The sequence below is a fragment of the Xenopus tropicalis genome, chromosome 6 (assembly GCF_000004195.4).
Source record: "Xenopus tropicalis strain Nigerian chromosome 6, UCB_Xtro_10.0, whole genome shotgun sequence".
NCBI lineage: Eukaryota > Metazoa > Chordata > Amphibia > Anura > Pipidae > Xenopus > Xenopus tropicalis.
This window is the reverse complement of record NC_030682.2, coordinates 74,037,551-74,055,216: the sequence shown is the minus strand read 5'-3', so window position 1 is coordinate 74,055,216 and position 17,666 is coordinate 74,037,551.

The following is a 17,666-nucleotide window of genomic DNA, read 5'->3' as shown; positions in this document are numbered from 1 at the left end:
TGTAGGTCACAGTGGGTGACATTACAATATAAGTGCTGATTCCCAGATCAGGTGCTGGGTGAGTGCTCCAAAAGGTAGTCTTTAAGTTTAGTTTTAAAAAGACTGGGGGAGGATTCTCTTCGGAGGAAATCAGGGAAGGCATTCCAAATGTAAGGGGCAGCAAGGCAGCAAGGCAGAAAGGTTTAAGGCGGGAAACAGCAGTAGTAGTTGGGGGCGTAACCAAACGATTGCTCTGAGAGGAACAAAGGAGTCGGCCAGGAACGTACGGAGACACAAGGGAAGAGATGTAGTGAGGAGCAGAGGAATGGAGGGCTTTGAAGGTTAAGAGAATTAGTTTGTAAGATATTCTTTGTTTAATAGGAAGCCACGATAAGGACTTTAGCAGGGGAAGGGCCTGAACTCTCCTGGATGAGAGGAGGAGAATTCTGGCAGCAGTATTTAATATAGACTGTAGGGGGGAGAGATTGGAGTTAGGGAGGCCGGTTACAGTAGTCAAGTCGGGATAGGATGAGCACATGCATGAGCAGCCTAGCTGTTGCAGTAGAAAGAAAGGGACGGATTTTGGCAATATTGCGTAAGAAAAAGTGACAGGTTTTGACAGTGGTGTTAATGTGGTCAGAGAAGGAGAGACTGGAGTCAAATATCACCCCCAAACAACGCGCCGAATCAACAGGGTTGATGAGGGTGCCATCAATAGAGATAGAAAAGGGGGGGGTAGGACCAGGCTTAGGTGGAAAGATCATTAGTTCAGTTTTTGTTAGGTTCAATTTGAGGTGGCGTTGGTTCATCCAATTAGAGATAGCCAGGAGGCAGTTAGAGATTTGACTCTCAGTTTCACGAAGGGGTCGACAAATAAATTTGGATATCATCAGCATACAGATGATATTTAAAGCCAAATGAACGGATAAGATCTCCCAAAGACAATGTGTAAAGGGAGAACAACAACGGCCCAAGTACAGAGCCTTGGGGTACCCCCACATTAAGAGGAACTTCCTCTATTGTTTCTCACTGAGGGGTCTAATTATTCTCCTGTTTCTGGCGGGCCTCCTGCAAATTGTTGGGGATTGGTCTGAACTTCTCTTCATCTTATCAGCCACAAAGTATACATAGTTACAAAGGGTTGAAAAAAGACCATCAAGTTCAACCCTTAAACTTAGCACACTCAAACCTATACTGACCTATCTATCTCACATACATAAACAATGTAAGATTTTGACTATATATATATATATATTTATATGTATATATACTGCTTGTCAGGAAGCTGCACACCATAAAGTACAGATAATACCTGGGTGCCAGTGTGAAAAATGGTTATACAGGCATAGAGTGACGGCACACACACAGGATTTTCATGCAGAAGTCGTAGGGTTTAGACTAAATAAAAAGCTCTTATTGATATTTCTAAACCCCGCGACTCCTGCCTGAAAATCCTGTGTGTGCCGTCACTCTATGCTTATATATATATATATATATATATACACCGTATATACTAGAGTATAAGCCGAAAATGTGCTGAAAAATTCAGTCTCGGCTTATACTCGCGTATATACGGTACTGAAGATGTCATTCATTCATTGCATCCCCCCCCCCGTGGCCGTGCACTCGGACGCGTTTTCTAGAGAAAACAACCCTAACAGTCTAACCTCATAGACTCTTCCATCCCATTACCAGTTTAGTTGCACATCTCTGCACTCTCTCTCATTAATATCTTACTTAAGGACTGGAGCCCAAAACTGCACTGCATACTCAAGGTGAGGCCTTGACCAGAGACCTATAAAAAGGCAAAATTATGTTTTCATCCCTTGAGTCAATTTCCTTTTTTACAAGACAGCACTCAGAATGACACTGCCTGCAATTAGACAACTTTTTATCTACAAAAAACCCCAGATCCATCTCAATTATGTATACCTCCAACACACTACCATTTAGTGTATAACTTGAATTTATATTATTTCAACCATAACTTTGCACTTGTCAACAATGAACCTCATTTTCCATTTTGCTGCCCAGTTTTCCAATTTTATCAAATCGCTCTGCAAAGCGGCACCATGGAACTTTCACAACTTAGTATCATCACCAAAAATAGAAATAGTTTCTATGCCCACTTCCAGGTCATTAATAAACAAGTTAAAAAGCAAAGGACCCATGTGCTGACCCCTGCGGTATTCCACCAACAACACTGGCCCAATTAGAAACTGTCCATTTACCGCCACTTTTTGTAATGTATCCTTCAGCCAGCTTTCTATCCAATAACAAATTTTATATTCTAGGCCACTGCCATTCCAGCATTGAGGTTTCTGCTCACCTAAGGTGACTAAATTAGTCTGGCAAGATCTGTTACGCATAATACCATGCTGGCACAAACTAGTATTGTGAACTGCAATGTCTTCAAGTACCCTATCCCTTATTACCCCTTTCCAAAAGCTACTACTGATGTCAGACTAACAGGACTATAGTTTTCAGGCTCAGAATGGGATCCCTTTTTTAAATAAGGCACCACATTAGCAATTCAACAGTCTCTCAGCATCATACCAGACCTCAGTGAATCTGATCTGTATACTTGCTAAGCAAAGTTTTAAATCTTTAAAACTCCATTTTCCGTCTGTGTTTAACCCTGTGAAAAGACTTTCCCAGCTGACACATTGCAGAGATGTCCTTATACTGGCAAAGTCTGCACGTCTAAAATTTGGTGTTTTAGTTATTCCCTTATAGAGCGGTCTCTGAAGCATTATCTTAAAGGAGACCATGTTGTGATCACTGTTCCCTAAATGCTCACCCACACAAATGTTAGAGATGAGTTCAGTATTATTACATATCAACAGGTCCAAAATAGAATCATTCCTAGTTAGTGATGAGTGATTTTTTTTCACCAGGCATGGATTCGCAGCGAATTTCCGCATTTCGGCATTGGGGAATTGTTTTGCAAAAATACTTACTCAAATCGAGCCTGGCCCCGAAGTTTCCCCTGGGCCTGACCTGAATCATTCAGATTCACAAAGGATATTAAACAGACAGCTTTATTAGAGGTATACCTTAATACAGAGTATTACAATACAGAGTATTAAATAAACGTCCTGAAAGCTCGTGAGGAAACAAATTCAAGTACAAAAATGTTGCCATTTAACCATTTCTTCCTACATGGGGCTGATTCCGTGGCAGCCAATCATTAGCCTTGTTTTAGCATAACTGTATCTCTCTGTCCATCTTTAGGGAAGACTTAAGTGTCTCACTGTCCCAGCACAATAGCCCAAAAAGGTATCTCTCTGGTAAAAGAAATCTTCTACATCAGCGCAGTGTTCCAAATAGTATTTGTGCAGTTGGTGTTTCTGAGACTATTTGTGACATTCTTAACCTTGCACTAGGGATACTTGAGACAACAGATGCATTCCCTGTTCTATGTAAACATTCTAAGGCCCAAGTACAGTAAATAGAATGATCTCTGGTCTTGATGTCTAAAATCGGCCTACAATTGCAGTTGTCCTGTCCCTGTGTCCTGTTCTACATCTTTGTTCTTTGATAATAACTAAAATATATGTGTTTATAGCATAAACCTAAAACACCAATATCTACACCCCATAATAACAACTTGACCTAGTTGTGAAGCCTCCTCCATTTGCAATAGTAGCTGAGCCTCATCCTCCTCACTTTTATGGGGTAGTTTATAGCATAGACCAATGATAATTTTTTTTGTAACCTTGTCCTGCTGAAATCTCTACCCAAAGGAATTCCACATCATCCCTGGTAATTTCTTTAGCGCATGATTTTAAACTTAAAGAGGACCTGTCAGTTTTTTGAAAATGCATAGACATATTTGCAAATATAGTAAAAATCATAAGAGTTTCTATATTATTTTAAAATAAGTAGCGAAAGACACTTTTTCCAACTTACACACAAAATGCAGCTGGAAAGCGCCATGTTCAAAAACTGCTGTGCCTCTCTTCCACCTGGCGCTGTGTTCATCTGAAATCTCACACATGCGCAGTGACTCGATATAGGAGAAAGAGAGGGGTAGGGGTTCTTAAGCAGAAGGCTCAGGTTACCCACCCACCGCAGCTTCTGAAGGGGCTTGGAATTTAGTATACACTCACTCACACCCCCCCTCCGTACCTACGGCTCCGTTCAGAAATTCCCCCCTGCCTGTGCCTTCTCAACTGAATTGTAAAGCGTGATGTGAAAGGTGCACAAGCTTTCACATCACGCTTTACAATTCAGTTGAGAAGGCACAGGCAGGGGGGAATTTCTGAACGGAGCCGTAGGTACGGAGGGGGGGTTGGGGGAGTGAGTAAAGTACAGCTATGTGCCTAATAAATTCCAAGCCCCTTCAGAAGCTACAGGGGAAGGGGGGGGGGGGGAGAGAGAGAGAGAGGGGAGTGAGGAAATAACAGAGCCCAGAGTATAACTTCACTACCTGGGCCATAGCTATCAGCGATCTGATTGGTAGCTATCTCCTTGCTCCTCTGTCCTGCGCTTTTTTTTTTTTTTTTTTAAATGGCTGACGTAATCTCGCGTAATCTGCATTGTAGGATTTCCCATGGGGCTTTGCGAGGCGACTTTTAGAAAGTCGGGTCTTGTGGGGCTCGTGCTCATTTTAAAACTGCTGTATTAGTTACAGCCATGCAAAAAAAATAAAGGTATGTCATTATTATTAACATTTAAAATACATTCCTTCAGTAAAGTGAAAAGTGACAGGTTCCCTTTAACTTTTTTTAAAACTTTAAACTTTTTGACTTAACATTAAGACAAACCCCTCCACCCTTTTTAATCCCTCTGTCCCCCCTAAAAAGGGTGTAACCATCTAAATTCACAGCCCAGTAACATGTGTTATCCCACCAGGTCTCAGTGATACCAATTAAATCATAATTATCATTACATGCAATATACTTTAGCTCTCCTAATTTATGCTCCGGGCATAAGCCAGCATGCAGCGGAGATTACTACTTCTTCTTCTGATATTTACATTAGGTAACTGAGAATAGATCTAAGATTAATATTAGGTTGTTTCTTTTGTAACAGTGAAGAGTGAGGTTGGCATACAGTTTACCAGCTTAGGACCTTCCGTCCTAAACTGGTAAACTGTATGCCAACCTCACTCTTCCCCCATGACCCCTTGCTAATCCCACTGCCCCCTCTACACTAGCTTTCCCATAAAACTCTAGTTCACCAAACCCCCCCCCCTTTTCCTAGTTTAAACACTCCTCCAGCCTCTTAGCCATTCTCTCTCCCCTAGCATTGAGGTGCAATCCGTCATGGCTATTTAGATTTTACCCCTAAGAAACGTCAGCCCAGTGCTCTAGGAACCCAAACCCTTCCTTCCTACGCCAAGACTTTAGTCACACATTAAGATCGCTGTCTGTCAGGAACTATGGGGTATTGAACCCTGGACTTGGTGCTAGACTGCAAGTCCCATCTTGTTTATCACATGTGTTGCTGCTTTATTAATCAGCAGCCAGTCCTGACACTGTCTTACTAAACTTGCAAGCGGCACCGGCAAAACTTCCAAAAAAAATTACAAGGTCCTCACCTTTCCTTAATCATAGAGCCTAGATCCCTGAACTCACTTTAAGATCCTCCATCTACCATTAATTTTATCATTAGTACCAATATGTACCAAGATGGTTGGGTCATGCCCAACCCCACGCAATAATTTCTTAACCCCATCAACCACATGCCGAATCCTGGCACCAGGAAAACAGTAAATTGTTTGGTTGTAGCGATCTGGACGACATGCCCAAACTGAGAGAATCAATCAAGCCCTGGAGCTTTTCTCATTTTATTTTCCAGAACCATGACAATTGGTCAGAACTACTTCCCTGGGCCAAATTTGTCCATACTAACCACAGACATGAAGATTTGGGCTCTTCTTTCTGTGTCTACAGAATCCCTTTGACCTTCAGACAGGATTGATGATTTCTTTAACCTTGAAATGAAAGGTTTGGTCTGGAGGAGAGGTGTTGGGTTTTAGCTAAAGACACCCATGCCCCTCATTTAGTAAAACTGTTTCACAAAAAGTTTCCTAGGAAACCTTGGGAGCCCCCCAAGTTTTCAGGCACACCGGTCCACAGACGCAACTTGGACTGGCGTGTGCTCTTACCTGCAGGTGCACTGGTCCCTGGACTCATCTTGGGGCTGCATGAAGACGCATGTTCTGGCAGACACGCTGATGTCACTTTAAACAGAGTGCCTTTGCTTGTTTTCATTGCCACAGCTGACTCTGTGTATTCAGACCTTAGCTAAGCCTTGTTTGATTGTTCCACTGGGTTTTGACTCGATGCCAGTTTTTTTACGCTGCATCTTCACTGCCTGCCCTCAACCCTTTGCCTGACTCTGATGTTGCCTCTGCCTGACTCCTTTTGCACCGCAGTACTGTAACAAACTTGGAAGCATATAGAATCCCTGTCATCCCCGCAGCAGAAAGTCCGGGGCCCCAAAAGGGTGGCAGTGAAAACCGGTATTGCCAGGACTCTTCTATTTCACCTAAAAGGTTTTTACTAGTAGTTTATGGACTTCCTCATATTACAGTCCATAAAAAGAATGAGTTTAGACAGAAAGATGAGTGATATCAGCAATGCTAAAGTCAGTGCAAGACCCCATCTAGTATGCTGTAGAAAACAGAATAATAGACTGTACAATGTATATAGGTCAGTGTTGCTTGTGTGGCCCAATATAACATAACTATTTGTTTTCTGCCTACTATACAGTTGTATTTTATACAATGAAGCCTGAATCTGTTTAAGATCTTGTTCTTATCTTTATATTCTAATTCTTCTTCTCTGAAGTATACTCAAGCTATGGCCTGTCTCTTGTGGTGGTTACTCTGAAGTGATAGCTTTTGGATTGTAGTACATATATTCAATGTATTATAGTAGAACCCTGATTTTCCATGGGACCACTAAAAATCAACATAAATTCTGGGAAAATGTAGAAAATAAGTTAAAAATCACTTGGGGTAGAAATATCTCATTTTTTCATTCTGAAGTGATGCAGTATGATTTCCAGTATTTTGATTACTCTGTGACTTTTTTGTTAGTGGTAAATGTGCATCATTATTAAAATTATCATAACAATCCCAAACAGGCTTCCATACAGCTCCAGATAAAAACTTTCTACTGCCGTGGTGCAAAGTCTACCTATAATTTAACAATGTCTGATTTTCCTGCCCTTTTCCCTCCTTTTTTTTTTTTTCTTCTTTCTTCCCCCCCTCTTATTTCTACTTCTTTCTCTTATTCTTTTTATGTTTCTGTTAAGTGTCCTTTATGCGACATAAGGAATAATTACTTTAAAATTCAAGGCCTGAGCTAAAAGTTATGAAGATAATAACTTGTATTAAGGCCATTATCTGTGTTGCATGTTGTATGTTAATATTTTATCATGAAAATAAAAAATTGTTAATAGAAAAAAAAAAACTTTCTACTGCCTAATTGACATTGGTTAAGTCACCCAGCCTTTCCTACATAAAAGCTGGGAATTCTTCCAGCAAAAATTAAAAGCAACCCAGCTACCATTGAGAAGATGCTAAATAAAATGATAACAGCTCACACATAGCAGCCTCTACTTAGCAGGCAAAACGGAGGAGGAATAAGTAATAACAAGCATTTTCTTTAATACACATTCACCCTCTACATTTCTTTTGTTTCAGGAGGTGGGGAGCATTATCGGAAAGGTCAGTAAAAACTATCATTTCCTCCTGTCAACCCCCCCCCCCCCCCAAAAAAAAGGAGTGCAAACCTTCTTTATTCAAAAATGTTCTTATTGTTGTTTTGTTTCCATAACAGAAAGGCGAGACTGTTAAGAAGATGAGAGAAGAGGTAAGATTTGTTGTTTGTTAAGGCAAGGGTTAAATGCAGACAATATTTAGAAACAAATTACATTTCTTTTTGTGTTCTATTTATGTGTGCAATGGGAGGGTTACATAAGTTGGTACGTGTGACAGGCGCACATAATAATGTCCCGAAGTCATGATGGTGATAGGGGCACATATTCATACAAACTCAGAATGGTCTTTTAGCTGTTGATTAAAATGAAGGGGAGAAGCAAAAAGTGGAGGCATCATTATAAACTGCACCACAAAAAGAACTGAGATAGAATAATCAAAAACTAGAACCCTGGTGTAAAGCAATCCTTTACAACCACTCAGAATAACATGTTAATCTTATGACAAATGGCAAGCATCAACTTTTTTTTTTTTTACAGGTTACTTAACCATAACTAGTAACAAGACATCAAATTAAAAAAGAAGCAAAGATACGATTGACAGTCATTGTCAATTATATCTTTGTTTGTAACAGAGATTGTTCAACCATTTTTTTCATAGTTCAAAGAATTAGTATCAGCTTGATTCGCATAGATCCAAAAGCGTCATGGTAAGGTAATGATTAGTAGGTGTGGTGCATATTCAACCACTTGTTGCCAAAATGTAATTTTGGGGAGACCCCTCTCTAATAAGTTTAAAAATAAAGCTAGAGATGTTTGTTCTTTGGGTGACTTAGCTGTAGATTAGGGTAGTTTGTCTGAATTAAATCATCTTGTCAGGGTCAAATTGTGTTATTGATTCAGAATTTATGTATCTGCTAGAATGACTTGGGTGATGGCAGACAAAGAGATTTTTCACTAGTGGTTAAATCTGTGCTGTCAAATCTCCCCATAATGATTTGTTTTCTGCTTTTTACAAGGAAACTGCTGGTGACTTTGGAAAACAATGCACTGTATATGTTTTCCCACTGGTGTTTTAGTTTATTGATGGTGGGAGAGCATTTTGGGGAGATGTGTTGCCTGCAGTACCTCAGATTTGACTGCGGGTGACAAATCTCTTCGTCTGACATAAGCCTACAAGTCTACAAAGATAATACAGTACATTAATGAAGAAATAATTTTTAGCTTAAAGGAGGACTAAAGCCTCACAAGGGATACAGTGAAAACTGCTTTATTTCAAATACTTAACTTACTGTACCTATCCAGAGGGATTGGCATGTTTGTAAGTGCAGTGCTAACCAAGGCTGTGGTGCCTTTGGGCTGTCCAGAAGTCTAAAACACAAGGTGTAGCATTTCTCTCCTATTTTTGTTGAACACTAGGGGGCACATTTACTAATCCACGAATGTCCGTAAAGCATCCAAATGCGTTTTTTCGTAATGATCGGTATTTCACGAATTGTCGCAAATTTTTTGAGTGCTCAAAACGAAAAAGTCGCGACAATTCGCGAAAGTTGTAATGGCTATGAAAAAGTCGCAACAATTCACGAAATTTGTAATGGCTATGAAAATATTACGTTATAAATATTACGTTATATATATTGACTTGACCAAAAGACCAGCAACAATGGGAATTTGTAGTTAAAAAAATTTGTATTCAGTAAGTGCATGCAGCCAGTGTCACAATTTGGTCCCAACTGGGACCTTTCTCAAGGCCAGCACTGGCTCTATGCACTTACTGAATACACATTTTTTTTACTGCAAATTCCCGGTATTGCTGGTCTTTTTGTGAACTCAATGCCTATTTTACCATGCACCTGGGTAGTGGAATCTTTGAAGCAGTGTGCCACCCTATGAACATATATATACTGTATACAACAGGGTTTATAACAATAGCCTAGCATTTTGACTGGGTCTACAACCTTTGTGAAAGTGTGCAACAAACAAATAAATATATATGTATAGCAGTGCAGAGTAGTTATGTAATCATAAAATAAGCACATTCTTAGGGCTCTGGTACACGGGGAGATTAGTCGCCCGCGGCAAAACTCCCTGCTCGCGGGCGACTAATCTCCCCGAGTTGCCTTCCCCCTGCCATCCCACCGGCGAACATGTAAGTCGCCGGCGGGATGGCAGACGCGGCGGCGCGATTTCGCGCAAATCGCCGAAAAAGACTTGCGAGGCTTTTTCGGCGATTTCCCGAAATCGCCCCGCCGCGTCTGCCATCCCGCCGGCGACTTACATGTTCGCCGGTGGGATGGCAGGGGGAAGGCAACTCGGGGAGATTAGTCGCCCGCGAGCAGGGAGTTTTGCCGCGGGCGACTAATCTCCCCGTGTACCAGAGCCCTTATAAAGTCAATGTCACAGAAACTGTCTCTGGTTGTCAGCACAACAAGCAATTGAATTGGAGTTAATGAACCTTGTTTACGAAAAGCTTTACTCTATTTTTCGTTTTGCTGGGAGGTGATTACTGTCTGCTAATTATGTAACTTGCAGTAGGGAAAAGGCACTGCCAAATTGTTTTTCAGCATTGCTTTTCCCACTGCCATACTTTTTGGATCAATATTGTGGATCATTACAGAGTGCTTGCAGGTTCTCATTAGCACAGACTAGAAGGAAAACAAATTGTGCTGTTTGATGTGTATTGCCTGCATAATTGCCCTGATTGCCCACACTCATTTTCACACCACAATTACATTTTGATTCTGTAAATCCTTCTGACGCTCACAACTAAATAACACTGAACAAAATTTAAAGGAAAAGGAAAGGTAAAAATTAAGTAAACTCTATCAGAAGGGTTTATGTAAATAAAACTATAAACATGTTCTTTGGTATCAGACTTCCTTCTCTCAGAAAAATCCTTCAGGGCACGGTATGAGTCTTCACAGCTTGCTCCACTTTCCCCCTCCCTTCTCCCCTCTCTCCCCCTCCCCTCTCTGCTGTAATCTGTGCTAGTTATTGAGACCAAGCTAAAATGGCAGCTGCTATCTTAAACAAACAGAGGGAACTTCTTGGCTATTAACTCAGGTATGGTTATAAGTTTTGTACAGAATAAATATAGCGTTCTACTTGCACTATTGTGGCTAATCTATTAAATGCCAAAATGCCTTTCCTTCTCCTTTAATGTGAATGAACACTGTACTTTTTTAAGACTTTTTTTTTTGCTAGCTAGCTGACTAAATCTGATTATATAAATATTTAAAGATACATTGTCATGGGTTCTTTTTATCATGCGTTTTTTTTTTCTTTGTCTAGCGTAGGGGCCTATAGGGTTAAAAATCCCTATAGCTTGAAACCCTACACTTACTTATTTGACTGTTTCTAGGCAGAGACCCATGTGACAGGTTTTGCTATTTACATGTTGTGCGTTATTGGCCCATAGTTAGACCACTCCCTTTCACACTCTGACATAGTGTTAGCAAAGGGGTGGATCTTCAAAGGATCAACAAGGCCCCAGAAAAGACACCTACCGTAGATGAATCTTTATCTCTGGAGAAGTCAGGGATAAGGGACCAGTGAACGAGGAATAGTAAGTGCAGGATATATTTTGTTATAGCACTTTCTAGGAAAGTGAGATTTAGATAGAAAGAGCAATGTTCTGGAAGTATTCTCTTTTACAGGCTCTGCTGCCTTAGTGAAGGGACCGCAGTACTGACAAGGGTATCGGGCATAGTCTTCTCCCTGATCTACGTCTGCAGTAGGGGATCCGGATTATTAAGGTAGAAATCCTAAGGAATCCTAAAAAATTACTATCTAGACTACTCTGCACAGTGGTGCCTTGCTGTTATAGCTGTCTCACCCTGCCCACACGCTGTTGCGCTGAGTTAAACAATTGGACACTATTACATTCTGCTTGCTCTGCATTGAACCTGCCTAATCCATTAGCAATCCATTGCTACATCTATATTGTGAGTATTGTATAATCCTGTGGATCATTTGTCTTGGACAATAAACCAATTCAGTTCTGTTTTGCTGCAAGAACCTTCTTGTGTTCATGTATTCAGTTACTTTGCACAAAGCTTCAGGACGTTGTAGTTACACTACCTCCCCTTTGATCTTTCCACGTAGCAAAAGCCAATCCTGTGTGTTAGATTCACATTTGCCCCATGCTCTATAACCTACCTAGCTGGTCTTGTCTGTATTTACAGCCAAAAAGGGGGGTACATTAGTATAAACTGTGCTACTTTTAGGGTTGCCACCTCACCCCTTTAATACCGGCCACATATTGAACCCATATCCTACATAATTGATTAGCAATTAAATTAAATGCATACTGCCAGTGTCGGACTGGAATACCTGGGGCTCACCAGAGAATCTCACCCCAGGGGCCCACCAAACACATAAGCGCACCTGCTGCAACCACTGCTGTTGCCACCCCACCCCCACTATGTACATGCACAACAGGGCTGTCTCATCAAAATATGGGGTGTAAAGTGAAAGTGATGCTTGGGACCTCAAACAAATGCACTGCACTTAATATGTTAGGCTCTTTGCCACATCCTGTAGGCATAATGATCCACACATGCAAATAAGATCACTGCAGAAATGGATAATAAGCATTAACCACAGACATGCCAGTAAGAAATAGACAATGAGCATATAAACCCCAGACATGCCAGTAAAAATGGCTAATAAACATATTATTGTTTCTGTAACGGATCCGCACACACATACATATGCAGTCGGGGTGCTTACCCCATTTATTATGACCACCTTGATCAATGTTTCGGGGGGGATACACCCTCCCTTCGTCAGGTGTATCCCCCAGAAACGTTGATAAAGGTGGTCATAATAAATGGGGTAAGCTCCCCGACTGCATATGTATGTGTGCGGCTCTGTTACAGAAACAGTTCGATTGAGGATAAGGACCTTCCAGTCCTGCGGAAGGCTTGCACCACTATTGCAGTGAGTATAGCAGCGACAGGTGTGCGGCTTTAACAAGTGTGTTAATAAACATATTAACCCCAGACAAGCCAGTAAGATATGGACAATGATCATATTAACCCCAAATATGCCAGTAAGAAATGGACAATGAGTATATTAATCTGACACATGTTAGTAATGACCATATTGACCCCAGACAAGCCAGATCACTGCAAAAGATGGACAATAAACAAAGCCAGTTGGAGCAAAAAAAAGAATAGATTAAAAACATTACCTGTCCTACTGCACAAGTAAAAGGTCTGCAGGGTGATGAGGAGAGGGGTGGGGGGGGGGCAAGAAAAATAAAGGTGATGTTGGCAGGGGCCAAGAAGAAGAAAGGAAGGATAACTAAAGATGGCCATGTGTTTCACAGTAGAACAGTCGCAAATGATTTGTGCACATTGGGGCCCTTATTAAGTTTCTCCAAGTGAGTGGCTTTTGGTACTGTTCCTTTAAGTAGCCAGTTAGCAGTATAAAGTTGGTAAGATGTATTCGCTTAGGGCAGACAATATCCTTCCATGTTTCAAACATTTAAGCAAAGTGTATAGATTAGCAAAAGCTGAATTAACTCCCATTGATTAAGGGGTATACAGTCCCCCAATAGTATAGAACACTGTCAGGTTACACACAGTCTGTGCTCCTAAATCACTGGATCGTTTTGAGTAGCAAATCTGTGGGGGGGGTTAGTGTAAATGTGCACATAGGCATTGAAAGGCAGAAGGAATGCTTGGCATTCTAATTATCTATGGTTCTAATGCTCAAACACTCACTCACTCTGCTCTGCAGTAAAATTGCCTGCTTCCTTGCTGTGCGGGGAAATTCAAAATAGTAGCACAGGAAGGAGGCACAAGATCTTAATGCAGACTGCAGAGCAGAGTGACTAAGTGTTTAAGCAATGGGAGAAAATGGAGAGTTGTGCAGATTGTGGGAAAAAATTAGGAGTTCTAAAATAAGAAAAAGGCAAGGAAGGAAATGAAAGTAGGCTAGCAAGACAGAGCAGAAAGAGAAAGAAAAGTATTAAGTGGAATGGTTAAAAATGCAAAGTAGGAAAAGTGGGTGGAAAAAAGTATAAAAAAGCAAAGTATAAAAAAGCAGTTCCTTAGTAAATAGAACTTTCTATAATGTGCAGTAAATTGCACTGCCCACTGCCTCTCACTGTATGTAGTGTGCTTGGGGTGTCAGTCCCCACCACCTCTTGCTGTGTATAATATGCATTAGGTTTGCAGTACCTTCTGCCTCTTTCTGTATAATGTGCTTTAGATCTCTGTGTTCAATGCTTTCACTATGTAATGTGCTTGGGGTGACAGTCCCCACTGCTACTTAATGTATAATCTGATTGGAGTAGCAATTCCCACTTTCTCTCACTGCATATATTATACTAGGGGAGCCCACTTACAGTATTATGTATGTATATATATATGTATTTATATATATATATATAGCACCACTGTTGTACGCAGTGCTTTACAACAGGGGTCCCCAACCACTGGGCCGGGGACCAGTGCCGGGCCGTGGGCTGTGCTGAACTGGGCCACCTCTGGTCCTAAATACCTGATATTTCAATTCTCCAATGTGTTACACAGCCATGACAACAGCAATGTGAAGCCCTGGAAGCTTTCTACTGATTGCAACAAGTTCCATACTAAGCATCAGAGGATGTCAACCCTTAGGTGGGAGTAAGAAAAGCAAGGGTGCTGGGCGCATCTAGTTGCAGGGAAACAAGCTCAGGTCCCCCACTGAGTTTGCATTATGATGAGCTGTATTATATTTTATAATATAATAAAATAAAGTGCAATAATAATTACATTTACATTATATATGTAATAACCCCCCAACCACAACCCCGGTCCTTGGAAAAATTGCCTTGCTTGAAACTGGTCCGTGGTGCAAAAAAGGTTGGGGACCACTGCTTTACAAGGTGTAGACACAAAAAGGGGTATATTATGAAATTGCCACTGCATTCATTTATATATTTACAGAGGGTGTATCTTTCATAGGGACTTTTCTACCAAACAGCCAGGTAGCTTCCCTATGCTCCCTTTCTGGCTAGCACTGATTACAGGTGCTAGTCCAAAGCTGATATAGCAGGGTCAGCTTCTTTCCAGGCTCTCTCACTGTAGCAGGCTTCCCTTGGGTCAGGATCTCTGCAGGTGGCTTCTCTTTCTCCCTCTGGCAGCTCTTTCACCCAAGGCAATCACAGCTAGTACACAACTGTCAAAAGTTTATTTTGCTACCCCATTGCAGTCAGAGAGGGCCATCCCTTCTCATACATCTTTTAGACCAGTTCTGTCCAACTACTGTGGTGCAGAGGGCGGGAATTTCTCTAGCAAACACAGTGGAGGGCCACTAATGGAAGCCAGTTTTGGCCACTCCTCTTTTTTAAACCACACCCACTTCAAACCACACCCATGTTATCACAATGGTGGCAGCAAAAAACCAAATGCTTGGTCCTCAATACGGGGATATCAACCATCATTCTTATGTGAAAGAATTATATTATGTCATATTATGAAACACCATTAAATCCATATGCCTCCTCCTCCCCTGTAGATAGCAGAGCAAACTCCAGCACATAATTACACACCTTAGGGACCATTTAATGGCTATTTCCAACTGCTAACAAACTCCCAGAGCAACCTGCCAGGTTCACCTCCCACAGGCAGCATTGGGCAGGCAGAGTATGGCACAGTTACTCTGCCTGTCCTATGTTGCCTGTGTGTGCCATAGTCTGCCTGCCCTACCCTGCCATACACACAGGCAACATAGGTCAGTCAGTACATACAATGACACAATGCTGTGGGTGATTACAGCCTGATTACAGCCTGAGCCTGAGGTGTGAACAATGCATTGGGTGTGAACAGTACAGGGGTTACATATTTAAACAATACAGGGGGATTACTTCCTGAATCTGAGGTGTGAGCCATGCAGTTGGCCAGTTAATCTCAGTACTGATAACATTTAAAGTTTACACAAAGGTAAGCCATCAAAGCAGCCAGACAGTTGGACAGCACTGCCCTAGACAGTCACTATTTAATTGGCTGGTGGGGGGCTGTTGTGTACTTGAAATGCCAGGGCCTATTTTAAATACCAGACCATCCCTGGCAATAGATATAAATCTAAGCAGAAGTGATGCACTCACATAAACACATGCTGTCCTCTGACTTGCACTTGGATATTTTCCAAAGATACCAAAGTTCCAAAGACACCTGCTTCAATTATTAATTTTTTTATAATTTTCTACTCTTTTTTTTTTAACAAAATAAGTATCCTACAACAGTTTTATTAGCTACCACTGTTTTTTACAACAATTTTTTTATATATATATTATTTTTTATATATATTTATAAAATTCAATATATAAATAGTAGTAACAGGACTCAACTGTTTAATTGACTAATGGTAATTTTGTAAGGGAGCAGCAGAACAGTACCACCAGCTTCATAGTACAAATAAATGTATTAATGTCTTTTTAAAAAAGCACCTCCAAAAATGGCAGCATCTTTGTTTTGATCAAACCTTTTAAAACCATGAGGCTCTTTGGAGGGACAGATCTTCCCTGCTAAAGGGCAGTGGTTGCCTTGGGCTGGTACAGAAGCCCAAAACATGTACAATATCTTCTAATTTTTTAGTCAGGCTTTAGTTCTCCTTTCAGTAATTATATATATTGCATTTTCTCAGCTATCTAAAGTTTGCATTGTTCTACTTACATGCATTTCTTATTTCAATAAATATCACATATATTATTGCAGACTACAAAGAATCTAAATGCAAAATCTAAAATGTTTAATGCAAAATAATATAATATAACTGGGAGTGTTTATATACACACCATAAACATTAAATTTGTCTATTTTCAACCATGTTAACAAACAGTAGTTGTCTTTTAAGGCATGCTGTTAGTTGTAAAACAACAAGTTTGTAGACCTACAAACTGAAGATCCAATAATGGAAGGATTCTAAAAGATACAGACATGTAATAGACATGGCAATCCCAGTAACAATTGCATAGGTCAGCAGTGTATTGACTGTTGTAAGCATATAAGACTAATAAAAAAAAACTACTTTTAGAAGGCATGGCTAGATGCACAACTCAGATTGTCTTAAGGACCACGAGGGAGTGTATGGGAATATGAATTTACTTTAGACTTAGGGTTGTTAAACTCATAGATTTGCAGATGTGGAAACTACAACTCCCAACAGTTATCAACAGGCTTTAACTGCAGAAAAATGCTGGCAAATTTAGTTAACTGGAGTTGGAAGACACCTATACATTGGACCTCGTACCCCTGCCATCTTAGATGTGAAACTGTAAATTCTATTAACCAATCTATGTTTATATAAAATAACACAGCATGCAGACAGAGAATGCCGCACTCACAGGACTTAGTGTTCAAAAAAACATTTATTTATTTATTACAACGTCAACCTAACGTTTAGTGAAAGTGCTTTTTGAGCATTGTGTCTGCATCGCTCCCCTGGCATTTTAGACTAATGACGTCACTCAGTTGTTGGCCAGCGCCCACCCCCCATAAGGTGTACAAAAACACAATGTGAACAAAAGTAAATACGAAATACATAATAAAGAACCATAGTGCCAAAGGTAAATAGGAAAAGATAGTGTAAATGCTAAAAAAAGATAGAAACAGAAGCAGAAGTAGTAGAAGAGAATGTACCTACTCTCGCTGAACTGCAGCTCCCACACAGAGGTGCGTAGCACTATAGTGGAACATCAATGTGGCCATTGACAATATGTGCATTACCCTGGTGTCCAAGCCACTCATATTATCAGCGACACGCTTCTGTCTAATCGGGAGCTGCAATGTGTCTATAGACAAAAGTGCTAGTACGTATCGCCAAAAATGCATTAGAGGTTGCAAAGCCCCCTCCTAACCCATGGCCACAAACCTATTATCTCGGGAATAGCGCACATCAGTATGTAATCGGTATAGCGCGTATCAGTAAGCAGGGCGGCCAGCTTGCCACACATTTGGCCGCGGTAGTTTAGATCCATAGGGTCCCTTCGCTCATTTCCAGAAGTAGACCGGTAGTGAAAG